General features: G+C 36.3%; 1 protein-coding gene across 1 annotated transcript in view; it reads left to right on the top strand.

Moving 5' to 3' along the window:
- Window positions 1–16,080: 16,080 nt before the first annotated feature.
- LOC110446534 (homeobox protein Meis1-like) overlaps window positions 16,081–26,689 on the top strand; it is a 125,156-nt gene continuing 114,547 nt past the window's right edge. The window contains exon 1 of the mRNA XM_021491730.1: window positions 16,081–16,171. The gene's annotated coding sequence lies outside the window, so the exon portion shown is untranslated. The remainder of the gene's footprint in view (window positions 16,172–26,689) is intronic.

The raw sequence follows: 26,689 nt of genomic DNA, 5'->3' as shown, positions 1-26,689 counted from the left end.
TTGACGATCGCCTGTCCTTGCATACACAAAACATAGCGCCGTTCACAATGACAATCTGATACGGTCTATTTTGGCATTTCTCATTACGATGAAAAGGGACTTTTGTTACAGGATCGTTTACATTATCGATATACTGATCACCCGAACCTTATTAAGTATTAAATACCTGCCTTACAATCAAATCATCGCATTGGCGGCAATAAAACGAGGTAGAAAAAAAAACACGACCATTTTTAACAATTCCGGAAAAAATACCTTTATTTGTATACCGGGTATTAATTTACCCCACGTAATGGGATACCCCGAACACTGCCACAGAAAGATACTCTCAATTTGTACACATATTCATCAATACCATTGATACCCAAACGTGTATTGTCCAGGAATTTTCTAAAAGCATTTTAAACATATTTTGCTATGAGGCCATGTCCTTTGTGGTCTACAGATTTTTTAGAGTCACCTTATACAGGAATTACCGAAAGTCAATCGTACGTTTGGCGAGAGAGCTCTCCCTAGGGGGGAGGGGGTAATGCTTTCTATTGGGATAAAACAATGGGTACTAGCGAAATGTTATCAGTATCCGAATTGATTTCCCATAGACGTCCATGTTTGTTAAAAGCTGAATGCCGATATTTTTAACATATCAATAGGATATCTAAGGCAGGCAGGTCACATCCACAAGCTTTCTCGTGCTTTTATTGTCATCGGTATAAGGTCAAATAAATGCGAATATGTTTCCCACGAAGTGTTTCCGCCAAACTAAAGTGAAAGAAAATAATACTGATTATTGGTAAACATGTTTCACTTTTCAAACGATAGTCGGGTTCCCCGTACCACTGCATACAACTGCAGCTACGTGTTGGAAACTTTTCTCCAGCACGGCTATAGGTTTTATTAAACATGCAAATTCAATATTGATTGACATCACAAAATATCTTTTTCAAATACAATCGTCATTTTATTTGGGAGTTTACTTTTTTCCAAAAAGATGTGTTTGTTACATGTATATCAAGCATTGGGACCCTACAAAGGGTCGAAACAGTTGACCAGTATGCGATTAACGGGTAAGAAAGAAAGTATTCCAACGAGAGAAACAGTGATTATTTGACATTTTTATTTACTTTTTTCAGACTTCATCTCAGTGTTCCTGATAATGTCACCTCAGTGTGCACTCTTTAATAAATCTACTCTTTTACTAATTTGGATTTCTTTTGGCTTCTGATTAAAAACAAAAACTGATCACGTTTTCTTGCAGGTATGAACTTCAGGTACCTAGATATCAGTTACATGTGTCTTGCTGCAAAGATGTCAAACGTGGCGTTCAATATCGCGTGCCATTAACTGCACCAAGGAAGGTCTTTGACATATCAAATCCGCTTCGCGTCAATGAACTTCCGGTGTCACCGTTTATATTTCCGGTGTCCGCTGGGTGTCCATGTGAGTACATTATGAGGTCAGACAGCCATACTCTCCTCTTTATCTTTCTTCTCTTCTCCTTTGTCGTTCGGTTTCTCCGTTTCTCTTTCCTTTCTTCTCCATCCTCCTCCCCTCCCCTACTCACTCCATCGCTTCTTTATTCAGGAGGATTCGCTCGACTTTCCGTTCACCGCCCTTTATTCCTCATCTTTTCTATCTTTATCTCCTATCTACTCGTTCATATCAGCCATGCTTCCCTACAGACACTTAGGGCCAGTCCGGTGTCAGAATGATGTTACCGGGTTGGTCTCATGCATACAACTTTAAGCAGTTTAGGACGTTTCAATGTGATAGCAACATATAATGGCACTGATGTGGTCAGTCTTGACAGCGCTGTGGTGACGTTAGTGACAACATAAAACTACAAATCACCTCAGTGTCCTTCTTATCCGTGAATCTTTTTACCTATTCTATACATGTCTTTGAGTCCACCTCTCCCCCGTCCTTCAATCAATACGGCCCCTCTTTGACTTCCTCTTTCTTCATCCCCTTCAGTATCCTTCTTCTTTAAATTGTATCTTCCTCTATGCCCTCCTCCAATCCATCGTTCACTCAACCATTATTCTCCCCTCCTCTACAAATTCATTTTATTCTATTAAACTTCACTTCACCTTTTTATTATCGTATATAAACAATAGTGACGGATTTGGAGCGGATATGGCTTTAGTAAACCACTAATCCAGTAAATTTCCTTTAAACATGTTTTTACACATTCTTTTAAAGTAAATTCAATAAATGCGATTTACTTTACAAAAACAATTCCTTAAAAAAGTTCCTACCCACCCCAGGTCACTCTCTGGGTCCGCTTCCGTTCTTGTCCTTTCACCTTTCTCCAGTCCAACGCCGTTCTCATTCATACTCTCCTTTTTTTCACTTCCCATTTTTTACTCTTTATTGTTGTTTAGAACAGCAAGTCCCACACTTCTCTGCGCTAGCGATAAAAAGACCTCCAACGATGTCCTTTACAGCTTAACCTGCCTCAGTCGGGTTTCCTTTCGTCTCATTAATTGTATTTTTCTTTTTGCTGGTTGTAATGCCGAACTCATCAAGCTAGATCACTTACTTCTACAGTGATAAGCAATGCTACATTGAGATCTTGTCATGGCTCATTATTGCGCTTGTGCTGGCACGCTCGTGCGTCTTGGCGGTGTAACAAGGACTTAATTTGCATAACAACGATAATTATGACTGGGATTTTGACGTCTTTGACACTGTTTCATCTCATGTCCTTGTGTTGCTAAATAATACCTGTATGCATTTCTGAACACGCACAATTGTGCATCAGCATTCTTTTTGGGTAGCCAGTGGTGACGTCATAATCTTTACGCAGTCACGCGGAAAGTGATCCCATTAGCATACGTAACAAGGATGGAGTTATCCACGTCTCAAGGGAAGAGTCCGAGTCCTTTTTCATTAAGTACATTTATTGATAACGATCTTACCATAACTTCATAATTTTCATAACAATCCTATCCTATTCCCGTTCTGCGACCGAGAAGAAACTAATCATCTCCACTAAATATAGACCCGGAGCCGTGAACATCGGTTTCCGCATGGGATACTTCTTTGTTTGCCCTTTCACCAACCTGTCAGATACCCGTGCTAGAAACGGCTGGCTTCTGATTTGAGAGCATGCTCGGAAGTAATTGAGGATTTTTTTATGTTCTGTGACTGGTAGATGAAGCATGATAACGGGGCCTGGGCATAAAAAGGAAATAGATCGGGAAGAGAATTATATATATATATATGATATTGAAATCGGAGCCCGCCAGTTAACGCTACCTGAATTGCCTCCCACACGTGGTTCATCGACAGAGTAAAAGCTCCCTTAAACGTTCATTACCTCGCAGACAGTTACAATAATGGACAGATCAATTATTACCGTGTAATATGGTAAACCCATCAGTTCGACAAACAATGAAACATGTCTGTTGGTCACGAGGATAACCGTTTGTGGAAATTTAACCAAGTTATCCTCGGGCTAGGGGACCTCCAAATGTGACGTAGAAGACACCCTCCTCGTTTTAGATACCGCAGAATGGGGCTTGCGGGCTACCTTCGGCGATGTAGTTGTGACGTCGTCATGACGTCATATATCAATTAAATGATGTTGGCTGTCGATAGGTACGCTGAAAGCACTTTTAGTCCATATTTGATTCAGAACACCTTACGCGAGTTGCTAGAGTGCTTTTATTTCGTTTTTATTTCTTGTTTGTATTGTTTTGTTTGTTTGCAGCGGTCATTTTCTGTCATGCACGCTATGTTTCCTGTTATTTCTAGCAGTGTTTCGATTACGAATTCATCGAAAAGTCTCGAAGTATCTCTTCTTCACTTTGGCTTTCTATTTTATATACAGTATATTTCTCTTGAGGATTTGCGCAAAAAATTGGGGTAGGGTGGGGGTGGGGAGAGAGGGGTGATGTAGGGAGGGGGTAGGTAGGGACGGGATAGGTTGGGGTAGGGAGGGGTAGGGTAGGGAGGAGGTGGGGAAGGGAGGAATAGGGTAGGTTAGGGAGGGGTAGGGTGGGGAGGGGAGGGGTTGGGTAGGGAGGGGTAGGGTAGGATAGGGAGGAGGTGGAGTAGGGAGGGGAGGAGTATGGTATATTAGGGAGGGGAGGAGAGGGGTAGGTTAGGGAGGAGGAGGAGTAGGGAGGAGGTGGAGTAGGGAGGGGAGGAGTATGGTATATTAGGGAGGGGGAGGAGAGGGGTAGGTTAGGGAGGAGGAGGAGTAGGGAGGAGGTGGATTAGGGAGGGGAGGAGTATGTTAGATAAGGGAGGGGAGGGAGGAGAGGGGTAGGTTAGAGAGGAGGTGGAGTAGGGAGGGGTGAAGTGACAAAAGTCTGTAACGTATGCAAAGTTTATTTTATGCCAAAACTAAAAACCATTACATCTTAATTATTTCTGAATAGTGTAAACTATAAATCTGATACACGTAAACTATAGATCTGATACATGTGAAGGAGAATTGTTCAGTGTCAATATAAGATCGTGTGGCCCTGAAATAACAAAACAAAAAATGTTTCAATAAAAGCTTGAAAATAAGAATAAACATCAGTCTCATAATAGGTTAACACAGCGCGATTGATTTCATTTGTTTTCCTGAAGCAAAAATCACTGTATTGAGTTATGAACAAAACATTCTTACCCAATTTTTCACCATTTTAACCATAGAGCACTTTGTGCAATATGTATGTGTTTATTTATTGCGTATACTATCTCTTTTAAAACAGACTGAATAACTTCACTGAAATATTCAAATATGATAAATTGCCCATTTGCTATGGTTTGTTTGCAGTAGAAAAATGGGTGTACATTTCAGTACTGATGTTGATTTCATTAGTTTATTTCAAAATCTGTTTCGTCTTTTTTCCCAGGGTCTGTGATACCTTGTTTAATATTGCTTTAAAATAATATTACTTTAAAAAAAGATGATTTGTGTCATATTTATTATCAAAAATAATGAAATGGATTTTACAAATACGTAAGGACTATTTCTAAAAAAAAAGTACGAAACAGTTGATGAACATTTGTTGCAATTTTCAATAAAGTAAATTATAATTAACGAGTATTCAGTAGTACACGATTGAGTCCATGAAGCACAAGCACAATTTGTTAGGGATTACAAAAGCGAAATACAAATATCCTAAAAGTAATTAAAAAAACTGAAAACTGAACAGAAATAATCCAATCGTTATTATGTATGACTTATCAACACGATTTCTGAACACGACATTTTACAATAGGGCAGCTATGTATTCTATTATCGGTTATGATCCTTTGATCATGGTGTATTTACAGCGTAGAATTATTACATGTTTCTAACTTTTAACTGTACCAATGTTAAGCGTTTCCCTGGCAATCAAGATATTTTAGCTAAAATTGTATTAAAGACTTTGATAGTATTCTAATAAGTAATTATAAAGGCCTGTTTTAAAAGCAATCCCCCGAATACAACATGTTTCTTAACATATATTTTACCTACTTTGATACGAATAGAATATCAGTATTTAGTATTGAATCTAACTTGTTAAATTTGATTTCTGTTTTAATGCAGCGACAGCTGAAAATCGTGTTGTACCTATTCGTGCTCGGTGACGTGAGTTCGACTTAAATACACAAAGGTGTTTGTCGCACTTGGCCTTGTCTGCGGTTATCCCCGGTCACAAAATGACAATAATTGTTTGGCGAAAACTACTACCTCCGGTGCAAAAATGACAGAAACAATTTTCTGTTGGTGTTTTCACACTATTTTTTGTTATTCACAACAAGCAAACGAAAATTCTATAACGTTATGGTATTTCTGTAAATGTTCCATAACATTTGAAGTGTTCTTGAAATAAAGTCATTATATATTTGCAATCCAAACTGAGCTCTTGAAATTGTCAAACAAGTTGCACACAGACAAAACTCTTTATTTTTTTTGTATTTTTAAAAAATAGATTTGCTGGTTTACCATTATATATGAAACGATAAAATGTTAAATGACTTTTGATAATTGCAAAGACTCATTTCTGTTGGATCAATGTGAAAGTATATTTTATAAATAGACGTTTTTTATGTAGAATAACCAATAGGCCATGTTGTGCTTTACCTAACAAAACCTATGAAAAGGTTGTACATTTCGATGCCACTTTCCTTTGTGATTCCTCGACAGGCTGGTTGGTTCTCAGGAAACTAAAGCAGTTATGACGTATGGGCGTGGTGCCCTCAATGAAAAGTTCCCAGGTGCCCCTATTAGGGGTGTACAAATATGACAGCCAAGACCACCCGACATTCTAAAAACCTTTTATAAAACAACTGTAGGGAAAACCTTGACGATAAATAGCAATTTCCGATCTAAACCTTTTTCCACAGAAGTATTTTCGGCCTTTTAAAAACTGAACGGATTTATTGAAATATATCGTTAAAGATAATCGAAAGTTTATACCCTTATTTCAAAATGATGATAGTCAATATATGGTGAATAGATAAAATGTAAATGTGGGTTGCATAAAAAATACAGAATGATATATACAAAAGTGGATATAATGTATACAGAACGTAGAAATAATGTATACAGAACGTAGATATAATGTACACAGTACGTAGATATAATGTATACAGAACGTAGATATAATGTACACAATACGTAGATATTATGTAAACAGAACGTAGATATAATGTACACACACAGTACGTAGATATAATGTACACAGAACGTAGATATAATGTACACACACAGTACGTAGATATAATGTACACAGAACGTAGATATAATGTTTCCAGAACGTAGATATAATGTATACAGAACGTTGATATAACATATACAGAACGTAGATGTAATGTACACAGAACGTAGATATAATGTATACAGAACGTAGATATAATGTTTATCAAAGTAGATATAATGTATACAAAACGTAGATATAATATATAAAGAACGTAGATATAATGTACACGGTACGTAGATATATGTATCCAGAACGTAGATATAATGTACACTGAACGTAGATATAATGTATACAGAAAGTAGATACAGAATGTAAATATAATGTCTACATAACGTAGATATAATGTTTACAAAACGTAGATATAATGTATACAAAAAGTAGATATAATGTACACAAAACGTAGATATAATGTACACAGAACGTAGGTATAATGTTTCCAGACGGTAGATATAATGTATACAAAACGTTGATATAATATATACAGAACGTAGATATAATGTACACAGAACGTAGATATAATGTATACAGAACGTAGATATAATGTATACTGAACGTAGATATAATGTATACAAAACGTAGATATAATATATACAGAACGTAGATATAATGTACACAATACGTAGATATAATGTATACAGAACGTGGATATAATGTTTACAGACCGTAGATATAATGTATACAGAACGTAGATATAATATATACAGAACGTCGATATAATGTACACAGTACGGGGATATAATGTATACAGAACGTAGATATAATTATACAGAACGTAGATATAATGTACACAGAACGTAGATATAATATATACAGAATGAAGATATAATGTACACAGAACGTAGATATATTGTATACAGAACGTAGATATAATGAATACAGAACGTAGATATAATGTATACAGAACGTTGATATAATGTATACAAAACGTAGATATAATGTATATAGAACGTAGATATAATGTATACAGAACGTAGATATAATGTATACATAACGTAGATATAATGTATACAGAACGTAGATATAATATGTACAGAACGCAGATATAATATATACAGTACGTAGATATAATATACACAGAACGTAGATAGAATGTTTACAAAACGTAGATATAATGTATACAATACGTAGATATAATGTATACAGAACGTAGATATAATGTATACAGAACGTAGATATAATGTACACAGAACGTAGATATAATGTACCCAGAACGTAGATATAATGTTTACAGCACGTAGATATAATGTATACAGAACGTAGATAAAATGTACACAGAACGTAGATATAATGTATACAGAACGTAGATATAATTATACAGAACTAAATATATTGTGTACAGAACGTAGATAAAATATATACAGAAAATAGATTTAATGTATACATTACGTAGATATAATGTATACAGAACGTAGATATAATGTACACATTACGTAGATATAATGTATACATTACGTAGATATAATGTATACAGAACGTAGATATAATGTATACAGAACGTAGATATAATGTATACAGAACGCAGATATAATATATACAGAACGTAGATATAATATACATATTACCTTAATATAATTTACATATTACGTGGATATAATGTATACAGAACGTTGATATAATGTATACAGAACGTAGATATAATGTACACAGAACGTAGATATAATGTATACCTAACGTAGATATAATGTACACAGAACGTAGAAATAATGTATTCAAAACGTAGATATAATGTATACAGTACGTAGATATAATGTATACAGAACGTAGATAAAATGTACACAGAACGTAGATGTAATGTACACAGAACGTAGAAATAATTATACAGAACTAAATATATTGTGTACAGCACGTAGATATAATATATACAGTACACAGATATAATATACACAGAACGTAGATAGAATGTTTACAAACCGTAGATATAATGTACACAGCACGAAGAAATAATGTATACCTAACGTAGATATAATGTACAGTAGATATAATGTATACATAACGTAGATAAAATGTACACAGAACGTAGGTATAATGTTTCCAGACGGTAGATATAATGTATACATAACGTAGATAAAATGTACACAGAACGTAGATAAAATGTACACAGAACGTAGAAATAATGTGTTCAAAACGTAGATATAATGCATCCAGAACGTAGATATAATATATACAGTACATAGATATAAGTAGATATAATGTATACAGAACGTAGATATAATATGTACAGAACGTAGATATAATATATACAGTACATAGATATAATATACACAGAACGTAGATAGAATGTTTACAAAACGTAGATATAATGTATATAGAACGTAGATATAATGTATACAGAACGTAGATATAATTATACAGAACTAAATATATTGTATATAATATGACGACGGTGTTTACAGATGATGGGGCTACACAATAGCTAAGGTCATATGACAACGGTGTCAACAGATGATGGGGCTACACAACAGAACGTAGATATAATGTATACAGAACGTAGATATAATGTACACAGATCGTAGATATAATGTACCCAGAACGTAGATATAATGTTTACAGCACGTAGATATAATATATACAGAACGTAGATAAAATGTACACAGAACGTAGATATAATGTATACAGAACGTAGATATAATTATACAGAACTAAATATATTGTATATAATATGACGACGGTGTTTACAGATGATGGGATATATTGTGTACAGAACGTAGATATAATTATACAGAACTAAATATATTGTGTACAGAACGTAGATATAATGTATACAGAACGTAGATATAATGTATACAGAAAATAGATTTTACCGATATTTTCATTCGAGCTCGGAACTTAAATAACCGTTACTCTGTCTACACCTGCAGTGTTGATGTGTTTAACGGGACACCACTTAATATTTATTGTTTATTCAGACACTCCCGTGATTTCAAAGTCGTCCGTTCGTATTTTTATGCACAGAGTGCACGTATTTAAATTATGTACAAATGATAATTTAGGTGTAATAAACCCCAAAATGTTCGCAATTTTACCATATTTCCGGGAACCAAGGTTTTCGATATACAATATCCAAACGTGTACACCAAATAAGATTATATTACAAAATAACGTTACTAATGTCAGTTTCGGGGAAGAAACCCTATTACAATATACGGCAGGAACGTATGAGGCGTATAATGTGGAGTAACATGTAGAACCGAGGAAGTTTTCTGCTGTGCCTTCCTCTTTGGGGACATTTAAGAAACCAACGTTGATTTGCAAAGGTCATATGACGACGGTGTCAACAGATGATGGGGATACACAATAGCTAAGGTTATATGACGACGATGTCAACAGATGATGGGGCTACACAATACATAAGGTCATATGACGACGGTGTCAACAGATGATGTGGATACACAATAGCTAAGGTTATATGACGACGATGTCAACAGATGATGGGAATACACAATCGACGGTGTATACAGATGGTATAGCTACACAATAGCTAAGATCATACAACACCGGTATCAACAGATGATGGGGCTCCACAATAGCTAAGATCATACAACAACGGTATCAACAGATGATGGGGCTACACCATAACTAAGGTCATATGACGACGGTGTTTACAGATGATTGGGCTACACAATTGCTAAGGTCATATGACGACGGTGTTTAAAGATGATGGGGCTACACAATTGCTAAGGTCATATGACGACGGTGTCAACAGATGATGGGTCTAAACAATTGCTAAGCTCATATGACGACGGTGTCAACAGATGATGGTGCTACACAATAGCTAAGGTCATATGACAACGGTGTCAACAAATGATGGGGCTACACAATAGCTAAGGACATATGACAACATTGTCTACAGATGATGGGGCTACACAATAGCTAAGGTTATATGACGACGATGTCAACAGATGATGGGAATACACAATCGACGGTGTATACAGATGGTATAGATACACAATAGCTAAGATCATACAACAACGGTATCAACAGATGATGGGGCTACACAATACCTAAGGTCATATGACGACGGTGTTTACAGATGATGGGGCTACACAATAGCTAAGGTTATATGACGACGATGTCAACAGATGATGGTGCTACACAATACATAAGGTCATCTGACGACGGTGTCAACAGATGACGGGGCTACACAATAGCTAAGGTCATATGACAAAGGTGTCAACAGATGATGGGGCTACACAATAGCTAAGGTTATATGACGACGATGTCAACAGATGATGGGAATACACAATCGACGGTGTATACAGATGGTATAGCTACACAATAGCTAAGATCATACAACAACGGTATAAACAGATGATGGGGCTACACAATAGCTAAGGTTATATGACGACGATGTCAACAGATGATGGGAATACACAATAGATAAGATCATATAACGACGATGTCAACAGATGATGGGGATACACAATAGCTAAGGTTATATGACGACGGTGTCAACAGATGATGGGTCTAAACAATTGCTAAGCTCATATGACGACGGTGTCAACAGATGATGGGGATACACAATAGCTAAAGTCATATGACCACGGTGTCAACAGAGGATGGGGCTACACAATGGCTAAGGTCATATGAAGACGGTGTCAACAGATTACGGGTCTTCTCAATAGCTAAGGTTATATGATGACGATGTCAACAGATGCTTAGGCTACACAATAGCTAAGGTCATATGATGACGGTGTCAACAGATGACGGGTCTTCTCAATAGCTAAGGTTATATGGCTACACAATAGCTAAGGTCATATGACGACTAACTCAACAGATGGGGCTACACAATAGCTAAGGTCATATGACAACAGTGTCAACAAATGATGGGGCTACACAATAGCTAAGGTCACATGACAACGGTGTCAACAGATGATGGGGCTACACAATAGCTAAGGTCATATGACAACAGTGTCAACAGATGATGGGGCTACAAAATAGCTAAGGTCATATGACAACGGTGTCACCAGCTGATGGGGCTACACAATAGCTAAGGACATATGACGACGGTGTCAACAGATAATGGGGCTACACAATAGCTAAGGGCATATGACGACGGTGTTTACAGATAATGGGGTCACACAATTGTCAACAGATGATAGGGCTGCACAATAGCTAAGGTCATATGACGAAGATGTCAACAGATGACGGGTCTTCTCAATAGCTAAGGTTATATGATGACTGTGTCCACAGATGATGGAGCTACACAATAGCTCAGGTCATATGACGACGATGCCAACAGATGATGGGGATACACAATAGCTAAGGTCATATGACGAAGATGTCAACAGAAGATGGAGCTATACAATAGCTAAGGTCATATGACGACGATGTCAACAGATGATGGGGATACACAATAGCTAAGGTCATATAACGACGGTGTCAACAGATGATGGGGCTACACAATGGCTAAGTTCATATGAAGACGGTGTCAACAGATTAAGGGTCTTCTCAATAGCTAAGGTTATATGATGACGATGTCAACAGATGATAGGGCTGCACAATAGCTAAAGTCATATGACGACGATGTCAACAGATGATGGGGCTACACAATGGCTAAGGTCATATGAAGACGGTGTCAACAGATTAAGGGTCTTCTCAATAGCTAAGGTTATATGATGACGATGTCAACAGATGATAGGGCTGCACAATAGCTCAGGTCATATGACGACGATGTCAACAGATGATGGGAATACACAATAGCTAAGGTCATATAACGACGGTGTCAACAGATGATGGATCTACACAATGGCTAAGGTCATATGACGACGGTGTTTATAGATGATGGGGTTACACAATTGCTAAGGTCATATGACGACGGTGTTTACAGATGATGGGGCTACACAATAGCTAAGGTCATATGATGACGATGTCAACAGATGATGGAGCTACACAATAGCTCAGGCCATATGACGACGGTGTTTATAGATGATGGGGCTACACAATTGCTAAAGTCATATGACGACGGTGTCAAAGGATGACGGGCTACACAATAGCTTAGGTCATATGACGACGGTGTCTACAGATGATGGGGCTACACAATCCCTAAGGTCATATGACGACGGTGTTTCCAGATGATGGGGCTACACAATTACTAAGGTCATATGACGACGGTGTTTTCAGATGATGGGGCTACACAATGGCTAAGGTCATATAACGACGGTGTCAACAGATGATGGGTCTACACAATGGCTAAGGTCATATCAAGACGGTGTCAACAGATTACGGGACTTCTCAATAGCTAAGGTTATATGACGACGATGTCCACAGATGATGGGGCTACACAATGGCTAAGGTCATATCAAGACGGTGTCAACAGATTACGGGTCTTCTCAATAGCTAAGGTTATATGACGACGATGTCCACAGATGATGGAGCTACACAATAGCTCAGGTCATATGACGACGGTGTTTACAGATGATGGGGCTACACAATTGCTAAGGTCATATGACGACGGTGTCAAAGGATGACGGGCTACACAATAGCTTAGGTCATATGACGACGGTGTCAACAGATGATGAGGTTGCACAATAACTAAGATCATATGACGACGATGTCAACAAATGATGGTGCTACACAATACATAAGGTCATCTGACGACGGTGTCAACAGATGACTGGGCTACACAATAGCTAAGGTCATATGACGACGGTGTCAACAGATGATGGGGCTACACAATAGCTAAGGTCATATGACGACTAACTCAACAGATGGGGCTACACAATAGCTAAGGTCATATGACGATAGTGTCAACAGATGAGTAGGCTACACAATAGCTAAGGTCATATGATGACGGTGTCAACAGATGACGGGTCTTCTCAATAGCTAAGGTTATATGATGACGATGTCAACAGATGATAGGGCTGCACAATAGCTGAGGTCATATGACGACGCTGTCAACAGATGATGGGGATACACAATAGCTAAGGTCATATAACGACGGTGTCAACAGATGATTGATCTACACAATAGCTAAGGGCATATGACGACGGTGTTTACAGATGATGGGGCTACACAATTGCTAAGGTCATATGACGACGGTGTTTACAGTCGATGGGGCTACACAATAGGTAAGGTCATATGACGACGGTGTCAACAGATGATGGGGCTACACAATAGCTAAGGTCATCAGACGACGGTGTCAACGAGTATGGGGCTACACAATAGCTAAGGTCATATGACGACGGTGTTTACAGATAATGGGGTCACACAATAGCTTAGGTCATATGACAACGTTGTCTACAGATTATGTGGCGGCAAAATAGATAAGGTCATACGATAACGTTGTCTACAGATGATGGGGCTACATAATAGCTATGGTCATACGACAAATGTGTCAACAGATGATGTGGCTACACAATAGCTAAGGTCATATGACGCCAGCTAATGTCATATGACAACGTTGTCTACAGATGATGTGGCTACAAACTAGCTAAGGTCATATGACGTCAGCTGAGGTCATATGACGACGATGTCAATTGATGAAGGGGCTTCACAACAGCTTAGGTCATATGACGTCAGATGATGTCGTTAGACAACCGTGGGGTTCATGTAACGGCAAAGGCCATATTTTATAGTGATACTAAAATGCGAATTTAACACTTTGGACAGTTTTTTAACTCGCTCTTCTCATCATTGTACTGGTAACTATAGATGTTTATATGTAAAGTTATTTTTATAAAGTCAAATTCATCATTATAACAATTTATCATTTATATATTTTATTTTATTTTGTTTTCTTTGAACTTTTTCACTTTCTGTTATTATCTTGGTTACAATTACTTTTCATCAATGTGATGTGTTAATTTACTCTTCGTTGTGGAACGAGTAAAGGAATGAACGAAGAAAGTAAAACTATCCGTTGGATAAATAAAATTTGACTTTTCTTTTCTGTCTGGCTGTTACCCATGAGGCGGACGGTGTTTTTGTAACATTAATTTCCTTTACAAACCCACCATTAAACGGACACGGTTTTTATCTGCTTTCGGTCATTTTTTAGTGTTTGCCCTGCCATTTTTATCTGTTCTTCGTCACATTTATAACGTCATGTGACGGTGGCTAGTTAGAGGCTAGCCTACACGGTATCGCTATGATACCGGAGGGGTGGCCGCCTTCCAGTCGCTGTAGCCATTCTTGCCGCGCCCGCCAAACACACCAACAAGATTTGCATTGATTTTGGACATATAAACACCACATTGTGTTAAAGCACCAGAGAAAGTTTCTTAACCCAACCGTCTGCTCGCTTGTTCATGAATAATGTACGTGAAACCATTACCAGTGGGAAAGGAAATTTCCAGCTTTTAATGATAGATGAATATTTTATATACAGATGCGAAGACCGATTTACAAAACAATGTTACACAAATAAGGATGATTACTTCCATCTGGTTGGCGTCATATCCGGTTTTTTCCCTTCTAAACCACGCCCCTTCCGGTATAAAAATGAACTCTATGGCGATTACAAACCGACCGAGTTCGTTTACACCTGATGACATTGCAATTCAAGTTCGGTTCTTCCTGCAGTTGAGAAATAACATGTCAACATAACTCACATGTAAATATATTTGCACACAATCGATTTGCAATAAAGTAAAACCTCAGTGGAAACTGCTCAATAACAAATAACAGCAGATGTATCTACTGATAGCCCACCCTCTAACTCAGGTTAAGTTCTAGAAGTTGCCAAATAATTTATAAGATACTATCAATATTATCAAAGATGAAAAATTGTAAAATTATATATTTTATTATGTTTTTGTTGACAGCTATTTTGAATCGTCCTCATAGGTCGATTGAAACAAATAAAAGTGTACATATAGTTCAAATCCGCAATAAGAGTACATAGTAAAATTTGACTCCGATAGCGGGACACATTTTCCAGAATACCTGTGTAAAGTTCAAATTGACACAGAACAGTTCATCTTCTCCATGGAAATAACCTAGTATTCCCGAATAGATTAAAATCCCGGGAGACGTTTTCTGTAGGTACGCCGGCCGCTGGTAACACCACACACTCCTTTGTCGGAAGTAGAGCGAGAGAAGAATAAACTCTACCGACCGCGAAACGTCAACTAACGAACAGAGAACAATTTGTCCCTCTTACCACAGATCGCGTCATTTTCCAAAACTTATATTTGTGGCAAAAATTGATAACCTTCCTGCGATAGTGCTTGGGTAATTCAATGTCTGAGCACGGCGTTGTATATATTTACAATTGTAATGAGAAGGGTTGACACCAATGCCGCTCAGCTCCTCCCCACACTAAGACTTATAACGTTTCGGCTAGCTGGCTGGCGGTGCGCTCATCACTGTCACGTAAATCTGATAGAAAAACATCGTATCCATAAAATATAGAACCCGTCTGACAGCTTCTGGTCTGTGTACAAGTCCTCTTACAAGTTGACAACTGGGCAGTGTTCCAAACTAACGATCTCAATTAAAGGAATATAAAATCGAGTACTCATACAACGCACTCTGCAATATATAAGGTAAGTTTTCTAAAATTTCTTTGCTATTTTAAATGATCTCTATTAATGAATGAGAGTTTAAACACTTTATTTATAACAAATGCACGTGAATCTCTCTGTCATGCTCGTGGTTTTTTTCTCACGTGCCTTTAAGAGATTGCCCAATCAAGAGAATTTACCGAGACGGACAGATCAACCGATAACGAGAGTCCGGTAGTGAGTTAAGTTGAAAGTATCGTGGTTTTGTCAGTTATTGTGTAAGGTTGAGAGGGGTTTGTGAGACATGACATAGGCTGACAGCTTGCTCCTCCTCACCCTCCTTTACACTTTCGATTCAATATTTGTTAATCTGTTTATTTTAGCCTCCCTCATTTTTCTACTAACAAGATAACTGTAATACATATTTCACGTCGTAATGTTTATGAATTGACGCATGATGTCTAACACTTTGTGTCCGACTGTCGTGTAAGTCCACCCACCCCGATCTCACAGAGACAAGTACGCATGTTTTACCCCACAAATCGAGGACACCCTAGCTTGCCAGCCATCATGAGAAGACATCTTGTTTAGCCCGACTCGTCAGCTTAATGGAATCTGTCTAACTCGCAGACAGAACTAGCCGCACACTATAAACTTAAAAACTCCGCAACAAAATGAATTATTTGAGACCTTCATTAAACAGAAATATGGGCGGCTGCATTTCGTCCCCAAATATTGTGTAATAATGTATTCGAAATATCACGTGGTTGTACATAGATTTTAAGTAAGTGTTTTTAAATGAAACGAAATAAATACCTAATTGACGCGCATAGTTTCTTCTTCTTTTTTAATTCTTTGATTTATAATCTGAACAAGACGAAACGACATTATCTGTGTGAAGAAATCATTTAAAATGTCGAATTTGGTGAAGCCAGACTTCGTGTGATTTGAAATATTGGTTTGTTTCTATGGTATAAGAGTTTTTCTGTTATAAGAATGTTAATTGGGGTACGCTTTTTTTCAGTGGAGAATAAAAACTTGATTTTTCGTTTTGGTTTTTTTCACATTTCGTAGGGTTTTTTTTCAAGCTTGTCACACACCGATGGTGTTTATTCCTCATTAAATTTTATAGGTGCTGTATTGTAATTCAGACCGCTTGTGTCTCCCGATAACTGCTCTACATTAATTTTGCCTCGGCCATAAATATAAAGTGTGAGGCGGGAATCGATCATTGAAACAGGTAGCCCGCAGATACCTTATCGAGGGTAGATAGATCTATGAAGTTATTCATAAATAAAATCCCAAGTTGACATTTGGAATAATTTTAATGAACTTTTCACTGCTCCGAGTCTCATGATAACAATTCTTATCGTGTAAATGTGTCTTTGTCACAGGTCTGTTAGAACACACGCTGCCTTCCTCTTCATGTGTTGTTCATGCGTTTTTCCTGTTGTAAAATATATGACATTTGTTTTTAATAAATGTTGTGATTTTAAATGTTTTGGTTTTGAGATCGATTATGCATCACTAGTTAGATTAAAAAAAACGATACATTACCGGCGACGATACAGCCATTGAACGTATTTTTTTTATTTATTTGCACCACAGCATTAGACATTCGACAAGCAAATTCGTTCTAGTCAGATCTAACCCTACTTTACCGAAGAAACCACGGATACAAAAAAACAAAACACGTATATTTTAAATACAAAACATCTGTTGATAAAAAAAACCCAGTTTTATTATAATTATTATATTTATTTTTTTAATTTAGATACGCATGTAAGAATAGTGTCCTTTTAAACTAACCGTTCTAAATTATAAAGACCACCGTTCTGTTGCCTATTACTGTGGTCAGTTTACGTGGACAGTAGATACGGCATGAGATATTGAAATTGAAATTGATAGATTCCTATTAAAATATTGAATGATTTTAAGACAAATTTTAAAGGATGTAAGATAAGTTGATAATATACATTATCACTACATACATATATATAAACAGTTCCCCTGATGAACCGCTAAAGAGGAGAAAGCGCTAGGGAAGTCGAAGAATTTTTTGTCTTTTGTTTATATATATTAACTCCAGTAGGTCATGGCTTTGCCAAGATACGACGTCATGTTGAGTTATTTTTCAGGCGAGACAACTGGCCTGCTTACAACAAATATGTATTATTCAAACTTTGAGATTAATGAGAGAAATTATAGAAGAAATGTTGGTGTGGTATATATACAAGTGATCTTTAGAGTAACTTGTTGACATTTTTGACATCAAGTAGGGTACATATCGAGAAACGACCGTGTTTGCTGTTTTTTGTAAATATCGAAAGAAGAAAAAAAACTTTCGTAATGTTTTCCCATATTGAATTTGAGTTTAGTGAAAAGCACAGTTAGTTGTGTGTAAAAGACGACCGTCTACTCAGTTTCGTTAAATACGTAAAAAAATGTATGCTAAGGCAATCCTGGCTATTAGAAAGTCATTAGGCCTATATACAAAATCAGATAAACATATACAGTTTTCCTGTATTTACATATGAAATAACAGTGATTGCTGTGTACATGTGTATATTTGGTGTGTATATTGGATGTACATCCGACAGGAAATGTTCTTCCAACTACTTGTATTTGTAATGTCCCTAGCTAGCTAACCTCGGGCTAGGAGTGATCGATCACGTCAAAATATTGATGTATCGATCTACAAACACGTGATCCGGTTGAGGTATTTTCCTTGAATTGTATTCCTGTCTTCTCGCTCAAGGGAGGTCTGTACGTGATAGGAAACAGACCATCTCCCTCCTTGCCACAGACACCACCAGCGGTCAGTATTCAGGGGAGGGGGCATTCCCGGGGGTGGACCACAGGGGTCCCCATGTACAGGTGTAGAATTGCACATGCTGACAGACAGGTGAACCCAGGCGGAGGTAGTCCACGGAGCGTATCTCACAGCCGATCGCTCCAGCATCCCTACAGTCGCTGTATCTAACGGCGGTAAACTCGGCTATCGGCTTTCATCGGCTGTTTGTCTTACATAGCTGTGACGAAAAGCAGACTTTTAATTAGTGTCATACAAATGGAGATATCATATACTTGAAGGTATATCCACGTCTTTATTTGTACCCCAGGTTAGGGTAACATATGCCCGACTGATCGTAAACAAAGGCTAGAAATAGCGCTAAATATTTGGACTATATAGGAGAAACAACACAGGAGATATATCGCTGTCCACTTTGATACAGAAATGCTACCAGTATCATTATGGTCAGTGAATCAGTGCGCTCACTTTATTTAATGTGGACGCTAGGACCAAGACAATAACTTTTGTAATAAACAACAAAACCTCACAAAAATATTAAGTGAAAACAAAGAAGTATTTCTTAAAATCACCTTTTTATAGTATCAAGTAAATATATTCGCAGAGTAGCGGTAGTAGCTAAGATGTGTTTCGATGGTCCCGGGGGAGGGGGTCGAACAAGTAAATATATTCGCAGAGTAGCGGTGGTAGCTAAGATGTGTTTCGATGGTCCCGGGGGAGGGGGTTGAACTATCCGATCCTACGTTTGGTGTAATGGTCACTCAGGTAGAACTATAGATGAAAGTTATATAGATACTCAGATGACGTATATGGCGCTGTGATTTATTTCTTTTTCCTATAAATCAAACACAGGTTAGTCTGGGCGAACCAGCTATTTACGCCAAGTAAATCAAGTGAGACGTATAATGTCGTCGTATATTAAATAATGTTGAAGCATATCTTAAACGCTGAGAAACATCTTTCATTTGTAAATTAAAACCACACAAGTTTAAGTTTAAATCTACTGAAATACATACAAAAAATGTCCAATTAAACTCTACGCGTTATCGACAATTTCATCTTCAGACTTTAAATAGTTCATTAAAGTCCGTCTGTAGTGTTTATATCTAGGACTAATGACCCCGGGCCAGACATTCGATATTTGCTGTGTCTTTAATCAATGCTAACTGTTTTATTCTCTTTGATCAACGACAAAATGTGTTATATCTATAAATAAAAATACCCATTGAACGTATTTAAGTGTTTCACATTTTTAATTTAATTTAACGTCATAACAAAACATGTTTGTCGATATATTTGGTAGCAGTCTTATTTACACAAGTACAAACACAGATCCAAAAAAGGTCAACACAGCATCGTGTTGAGCTACAAAATATTCAGTTTTCTTTCATTAAACATATTACAAGTATTATTTGCTGAAAATCAAAATAATTCCATGACCAATGTGCATTTTTCGTGATCTTGATGGTGATATTGTTGTTGTTTTCAAGATTGAAATATGTCTATATTCTAATTTCAATTAGAAATGATTAATTTATTTTCTAACTAAAATTCATTTCAAAAGTTTGAGCTCCACTGGGTAAATGTATTAAAAGTGAGAAAAAAAAATATGATTAAATAACCGTTTAATAACCGTCCAAATCATTTTAGGACTTAGAAATTACTAGTTTATCAAAATATTGGGTCAAATATTAAAGGAAATCCTGAATTCAATTTTTAAAGAATAAAAATACAGTAATAGGTCGAACTCATAGGTGTATAAACAAGAATCGAAAAACCAAGCAAAATTAGCAGAAAACCACATCGCCTTATTTATACTGGAGCTAATAAATCGATCGCTCTCTAAATGTTTTGTACTTTTGCATTAATTATTAGTAGCAGAATACATAGGAATGAAGTAGAAACTCTGGGCGACCGTGTCTATCTGAGGTGTTCTCAAAAAGCAGTACCGACAAGGAAAACTACGTGTGTACGACGTATTGATTTCAGGCCTGGCATGCAACTCAAGCATATGTAAGAATACTTATTTTGTGGGCGTGTACAGATTTGCCTCAGCCTCCAGAAATTAGTGCTGGGACGTCCTTGTTTTGTCTAATTAGGTAAATGAATTATTTCCATATTTGTCTTTATTCCTGAAAAATATCGCAGTATATAGAAAGATATTTAAACGTATAGAATAACTGTGATAAGGTCTTAACTGTTTAGAACAGTATCCGTGATTTTGCTGTTAATAAAATAAGCCAAGATGTGTAAATTATGAAATTCTTTCCTTTTACATCAAATCTTAATCGCTGGTGGAGCAGAGTTGAAAAAAAATAATGCAATATTTTCATTTTTAACATATTTAAACTTACTATTAACATATTTTCTCGTGTTTATTATTGAAAACAATAAATAATTTAGATTTAAAAACTTTTTCTCGAAAATATTCTATAGGTGTGATTTTGAAGAATACATGATGTATATGTTAAGCCCTGCCTATAGTAATACCCCACAGTAATCATTTACCGACCCTCAAGATAGTTGATATATAAAAGGATGTTTTATTTGCATATAGAAATACCAACTAATAAAAATATTGACTAGATTTTTATTATGTATGATAAACTTTATGGTTTTTATTTACAAGTTGCCATATTATTCTGACTAATGCATATACTTTTCCTTTTTTTAAACGGTAATGTCAATATTGTTTGTTTTCGCTTACCCGTAAAAAAAATGTTGACTCTGGTTTGAAGTTTCAATATTTTCATTTCATCATGCTGTAATATCTCAAACGGCCCTGTAATGTAAATATTACAACGTTACTTTGCAATGTATCAAATAGTACCACAATTTACTTATTTGTAAAAATCTTACATGATATTGACAAGATATATACTGCAACCACAAAATAATGTCGGTACTTACATAATAATATCAGGGTCTAAATAGCCATAACGGCTAAATTACGTTTAATGGGTCCTTTTGGGTGAGCCTTCTGGTACCCAAGGGGACAAGTTTACCGGGTAATAAGTCTAACGCCCGCAAGGTCAGACATTATCACCGGCGAGTATGACACTTTACACGGGGCTATAGAATGGTGTCATGCATTTAAAAACCATACGGCGATAAATCAATATTAGGTACTATAGAATGAAGACCTATTAATTTCCAATCATTGTTTGTGTAAGATATAATGACTTATTATATATATTTTCTTATAAATAAACAGAGTCTATTTAAGTCACATAATTTACTTACAAATAACTATAAATGAATAATGAGTTATGCCAGTTTGGTTATCCCGAAAATAATCGGACTCATTAATATCCATTTACAACCCCCTTTCCCCTCCCCCTCCCCAACACACATTTAAACTATAATATACAATCCGGGTGGTATTCGATTTGTACTCAACACTCTCATCTCAGAATGACCAAGAGGCGAGAACGAACGACTAGGACGAATCGAACGCGCCACTTATGACATTGCGTGTTGGTATTATGAACCATCACGGCCCTAACAAACAGACACAAGCGTAATGAAAAGGCAAAACTAGCTGATGACTCTTCACTTAATTGGCTCAATAGAATTGAATTATATGAACCAGGGAATTTATCTTTCATACAAAAACCTCAAAAGGTGGGTGGGCCACCGTGTCCTTTCGTGTCGCCGTTGACAGAAAAAGTTGGGTTAAAATACTACAACTGCCTTTGTCATGTGTTAAATTACGAACTTCGTATAGCCGTCGAAAGAATGCAAGAAAAAACAGAAAAAAAGATAATGAGACTTGCTATAAGCATGGATGGAAATGAACAAGTGATAGGCGCAACTGGAAATGGACACCAGTCGAAATTAACACCGGCGCATTAATCTGTCGCATACATCATGCGTTATACTCTGAAAATTGCTGTATTTACATATATATGTTCTCGATAGAGTATTTTTCGTGGCACTAATCCTGTTGTTATATTTACGTGGACAATGTATCTCCTCGTCTCAGGGAACACGGAGGATGGCATAATGAAACGCCTTACATAATTGGAAAACTCAGTAAGACGGTCTAGGTATGAACACCGGTACTGTTGCGTACCAACACCCATGGACACGGGTCCATCTAGAATTACCGTAAGCAGATACATAGCCATAGTTTAAAAGAATTTAAAAAATAATTAATCCTTAAAAAATATATATCAACATAGAAGCAAGATTACAATCTTTTATCAAATCTTAGGCCACACGTGGATGTTAATTAAATATATTTTAATACACCATTGATCAATTAACGTTGTTTGCCTTGGAAAATGACGCGCCGTATTAAAAGTGAAATAGAAACGTTTTTAAATGTCAAAATAAAAATCTACGTTTGAATATTACAAGAAACATGAAAGGTTCACGCCCTACATATCGACATGGTTTGAAACCGATCCTGAATGTTTAACCGTGATTCATTATGGGAAAAAATCCACATGAATATGATGTCCTGCATTGAACATCTTGATGGCTACAGTTAACGGAAATTAATCGCCGTATTAATCTTCGGCGAACAGGTTTAAGACTGTCGTATTTTAAATACAATAAAAAAACTCAAAATACTACTTGAAACCGAAAACAAATGTTTTGCAATGTGTCTTTTGTAAAATGATATCATATTTGTTTACAAATATTTTGAAAATAATTGCTGTTTCAATTTCATAACCTTGACATTTAGCTTTAATCAGGGAAATAGTTGTTTCATTTTCCGATAGGAGAATGTATGATCATTTATTTAATTCCAGTTATTCCCCCATTGACTTTCTCCCTAAGCCAAAACATATCCATTGTTCATACAATGATACATTAAATTGTATAAAATGCTGACTTGATCTAGCAATTCTAACTACACTGTTATCAGATTTACTGTCACAAACTAAGGTCTGATGCTTTGGTCTCAACTCAATTGTATACATTGCCAACACTATAGAATGTTCCTTTTATCGTTTTGCTGTAAAATGCAGATTATAATTCAGAAATTAAACCAATCAAACTAGGACAGGAACGCTTTTAAGTGTTCGTATTTTGCCTTAATGCACGGAGTTATTATACTTTCGTAATACTAAACACACGCCTGCTGAATGCGTTGCAGTAACATACACATTCTTACCAGATATATTTTGTTTCCGCAGAGACATATAAAGCCCTAGTAAATACGTCTCTGGTTTCCGTTTCACTAATTGCCGATTTTATTTCCGTTAATCTAATTATAGGTTGACTAAATACTTTCTAGTTCAGTTTTTATATACAGAAAAACTATAACTAATGTGCTTAATATCTCTATCTTAAGCATATTTACTATTGCTTAACGCATAAGTTGTACGTCGTAAAAAAAAGCGTTCTACTTTTGTTTAGAGTACTTAACGTTGAATCTGCCGTTGTTCTAAATACTGTCTTTCTTCCGTCGTGTTAGATGTTTTCCTTTTTGTACCAAATGCGCTCTTTTTCCTGTTGTCCTAAATGTAGTCCCTTTCCGTTACACTAAATGCGTCATTTTCCATAATTATGATAAAAAAAACTCTTGTCGTTAAATTAAATGCGACCTCTTTTTGTTGTACGAAATGCGGTTTTTCCTCCATACACTAAAATTTATTCCCTCCCCCCTGTTGTACATTTGCTTCAAATGCGATTTTTTTCGTTGTTTTTTTCTGTTATACTAAATGCGATCTCTTTCCGTTGTAATAAATGCGATCTCTTTTCGTTTCACAAAATACCTTTTTTCCGTTACAGTAAATATACGTTCTCTTCCCCCCCCTCCCTGTTGTACTAAATGCGATCGTTTTTCGTTGTACTAAATGCTATCTCTTTTCGTTGTATTAAATGAGACATATTTTCGTTGTACTAAATGCGGTCTCTTTTCGTTGTATTAAGTGCGAACTATTTTCGTTGTATTAAATGCGATCTCTTTTCGTTGTATTAAATGAGACATATTTTCGTTGTACTAAATGCGGTCCCTTTTCGTTGTATTAAGTGCGAACTATTTTCGTTGTACTAAATGCGATCTCTTTTCGGTGTACTTAATTCGTTCCCTTTTGTTGTACTCAATACGATATCTTTCCGTTGTACTAAATACGATATCTTTCCGTTGTACTAAATACGATATCTTTCCGTTGTACTTAATACGATATCTTTCTGTTGTACTGAATACGTAATATTTGATGTCATGTTGTATGTCCGTTGTACTTAATGCGTTATACTTGATGTCGTGTTGTCCGTTGGTCGCATTATATGCCGTATTTGGCCTTTCAATCACGGTTAGACTGATAACACGTGCAGATCACACCGTCCAGGTAGTCGAATGGTCAGTTACTGATTTGGCGTGACAGAAAATCCACATTATGTAGTATTTAGGGGCGAAGATCTGGATGTGATGGTATCAAACCCAATCATACAGGTTTAAACAAACGGGAGGGTGACACCTTACCGCAATCACGTTAGTTCTACGTCATTTCAAAATCGGTGGTTTCTATTTTAATGTATATGTCTTTTGAAAGTTTTCAGCCGTATGGGTTTATGGAATTTACATATCTCTCTATGAAATATCCAAATTGCGTTTTCGAATTCTTATTCTATAACGCCAGGCTATTCCAAAGAATTTTTTTTTTGAGTAGTTGTCAGATAAATAAATATTTGTTCGTGCAAAAATTATTTTAAGCTGATATCCTATTTTTTATCAAAATGAATTGGCCAAAGTGATGTAACAGCTCACAAGACGATTTAATGTACAATCAATTAAATTTATATATGTATGCATGGTAATAAAAGAGACAGCTGCAAAAACTTTTGTCCGAGATTGGAATTAATTTAGATAGTTTCTAAATCCATGTAAATATTATATGTATATATCTAGATTTTTACATTTGTTTATTTACATTTAGAAACATGTATGGATCGTCTAAATTAAATTTAATTATGAAAGTAGGTGACATATTTTTACAGACGTGACACAAAACTTGTTTGTATTTCCCATTATGTTACAAAATACAATAAACATTATTTTTTGTCCTATATTTAACATGAAACATTAGCTCTGAAGAACTGTTCTTTCGAATGTTGCATAAAACATTTGTTTATAAAGTTTTAAATAATTAATTAAAATTAAGTTGTAATAAAATGTGTTTAACTTAAATTAAAAACAACAGGTATGAAATAGGTATTAGACAAATACGTTTAATGATAAAGAATGTATGTCCGGAATTATTAATGTATTAGCTCCCTATTTTGTATATAATACATATATATATATGTATGTGTATATATAATGTCGTGTATTTAGATCTACCTAAATATTATCTACAGATTTGCTGGGAAACAAGAACGACCAGGGGGATGTTATGAACAGGTGCAAAATGAGTTCATATCGTCAACCTCATTCATTAACCGTTGACAGTTCATTCATTATACAGCTGAAATTTATACTAGTGTCACTTCTCAGCTAGGATGAGTGTATTTAATACCGCGAGAAATCGCCATGCCTACCTGGGGGCAATTCACCTGAGCCGTTCCTGTATGACGAACTGCCCCGAGCAATGTTCACCGTAACGGTAGTAGTCCTAATGCAAATACCAAACGTTACGGTCATATACACACAAACATCGTCAGCTCTACATATTCCTTATATTATTCATAAAGTATCATCCGGACGCAAGTTCAACGAACATCGAACGAGTTGTCACGATCCACAAACGAGCGTCCCGATCCACAAACGAGTTATCCCGATCCACAAACGAGTG

The sequence above is a fragment of the Mizuhopecten yessoensis genome, unplaced genomic scaffold (assembly GCF_002113885.1).
Source record: "Mizuhopecten yessoensis strain PY_sf001 unplaced genomic scaffold, ASM211388v2 scaffold2779, whole genome shotgun sequence".
Taxonomy (NCBI): domain Eukaryota; kingdom Metazoa; phylum Mollusca; class Bivalvia; order Pectinida; family Pectinidae; genus Mizuhopecten; species Mizuhopecten yessoensis.
The sequence above is the reverse complement of the archived record's forward strand: the minus strand, read 5'-3'. Positions and strand labels throughout refer to the sequence as shown.